The sequence below is a fragment of the Papaver somniferum genome, unplaced genomic scaffold, assembly GCF_003573695.1.
Source record: "Papaver somniferum cultivar HN1 unplaced genomic scaffold, ASM357369v1 unplaced-scaffold_107, whole genome shotgun sequence".
In the NCBI taxonomy this organism is placed as follows: domain Eukaryota; kingdom Viridiplantae; phylum Streptophyta; class Magnoliopsida; order Ranunculales; family Papaveraceae; genus Papaver; species Papaver somniferum.
The window spans coordinates 10627669-10630315 of record NW_020619603.1 but is presented as its reverse complement, the minus strand read 5'-3'; positions in this window follow the sequence as shown (position 1 = coordinate 10630315).

Genomic DNA, 2647 nt, shown 5'->3' with positions numbered 1-2647 from the left:
AACTCATTCACAATTCTCGTAAAGTCCGGACAGCTAGCTAGATTTCGACCTCAGTTCTTAGCCTGAGAAACTATCTCTTGGTGATTAGTAGTCATGACTTCAGATCTTTCTTTACACATGTGTAGATACACTTTACACTCTTATCACATGTCCTTATTTGTTATCAGTGCTAGGATTGTGCCTTCGATAGCTAGATTGACATCTCCATTTTGCTGTGAGCTTAAACTGTTTTGCACATGTCACGTTTGATGGAATCTGAGCTTATATTTTGACCTAGAACTTTGTAGGCACACCTCTGGTAAACCTTCACGAGACTTCAACTCGTCCACTAGGGACACTTAGTGGTTTAAAAGGCTTAGTGCATACGCTAAATGCATTCGAGAGACCAGCGACAGTGGTATAGTTAGGATTTCCTTAGTTTTGTTTTACTTGAGGACAAGTAAAATTCAGGTTTGGGGGTATTTGATGAGTGCCAAATATTGTATAATTTATCCCTTTTTGTTGGCATTTAACTCATCTTTTATGCATTAATTCTACATTTTATCCCATATTCTGTATTTTCATTGTTTTCAAGAATAAATATTTTATTAATTAATTTTGCATTTTTAGGTAATAAATAAAGTTCGGATGAGTCGCGGAGCGAAAAGAGCAGAAAAGTAGTGAAAAGCCGGGAGAAATTACGCAAGGAAGCCGCGAAGAATGGTGCGCACAACCTCATTTTCTACACACAAAAGCGCCTCCGTTCTCAGCCATCAGATCATTTCTCAGAAGCATCCGATGGTCGCTCCTCATAGAGCATCAAAATCTGAAGTCTCTGCCGAGCACCACAGAGCTGAAATTCCAAGCCTTCAGATTAGATGGTAGTTGAATCCAACGGTCGCTCCCTTGCTGTGCATCGAAGTTTGATATCTCCGCCTAACACTACAACACCTAACTCCATCTGGCATCGTTGATTTTGTTGTATTATAATCCAGCGGTCGCTACAAGCTTCACTTCACATCACCGTCCGATTGATCTTTCATCTCCCTATCCCACGGCTCAGCGTCGCAGATCATCAACTCGATGCACTCGCCTACACCCTTACCGAGCCCATCCACCTAACCCAAACACGCGAGCCATCCCTCCCACCATCTCTCCACAGCGACGCTGTCGCCATCACCACCACCATGTCCGTCTCCATCACCACCACCTCACCCCAAATCACTCCACTATTTTCTCCCCAAATCACTCTACCTATACCCATCATCACTATCACGTTTACATCAACTAATCTCCTCAATTTCTCATCTCTGCCGACTGAAACCCTAGGTGAGAAATTGAAGATATAAGTTGATGTTAGAGCAGCAATTGGAGCGGGAGATGACTCAGGAAGAGAAATAGAAGGATGGGTCGACGAGATGGAGCGAGAATTTCATCAACAGTAGGTAATTGGCAAAACCTAATTTTACTGACTTTGGGGAAAATTGGGGGAAAACCTAATTTGTGTAATGGGTATAAATTGGTGTTGGGGGAAGCATTAGAGGAGACTATTTACCTCTTGGACTAGCCAGTAGAGAATTGGCTCAAATTTTTTTTTCAGTGTTCTTCTCAGTTAACAGTGCAAGTTGCTTATGTGTTGAATTATTGTTATGATGCTATCTGTGTTTAACTTATCTCATTTAGTGTATGCTTGTTGTCACAACATGGTTAGCATGAGCTAATCATCTTCAGGCCAAGGCTCAGTGAAGCCTTGTGCACTGTCAAGTGTGTTGGAGCTAGTTGGTTACTTCCTGTTGCTGTGTTGTGAATGTGTATTTGAGAGAGGCCAATGCTCATAGAACCTGTGATTGGCTGTACTGTCAAAAGACAGCCAATGCTAGGGGTAGACTAGTAAGCAAGTTGGTGTTCTCTCATTTCTAGTTGTATGCTTAGGAATGAACATAACCTAGAAACTTGTCACTTGATTAGGACACAAGGTGGAACTTATGCTTTGGCTTACCCACCACTTCTCTTTCAGTCAATTATCATTTCAAGTCCTGTGTGTTTGCTTCCTGTTCAGTTACTTTTCTTGCCTTTCATTTTCTTGCACTTTGTAGCTACTGTGCACTGAAGTCAGTGCACTGAACTCAACCTGCCCTTGGCTTCCAAGCCTTGGTTATTTGCTGCTTCTTTTAGCTGTTTCTTTGCTGCTTTACTTTCCAAGCTTTGGTTCATATCAGTTACATGTTTTGCTCATTGCCTTAATGCATTGCCACTCTTATTAGCCTAGGAAAACTTCTCATATGCTCCTCTCCCTGTGGACAAACCCCTACTCACCATTTTATTACAAATCTTGACCTTGTATACTTGCAAGTGTTTTGTGTGCAATCTAATCTTCACACCACCTTACAACCTGGAGGTAAATCTACAAGATCAAAAGTACCGTTTTCTCGAAGGGAATCCATTTCACTAATGGAAGTTTCTTTCCACCATGGAGCTTCTGGACAAGTCATGGCTTCTCTATAAGTCTGAGGATCAGACTCGGCTAGGTATGTAATGCAACTAGAATAGGTTTTCTTAGTTTTAGCCCTTTTACCTGTTCTGGGTTCTACATCTGGTTTATCTTCCTCTAAAGGTAATGACTGATTAGTTGAAGGCACGTCTAGGGGATCATCAATACATCTCTTAC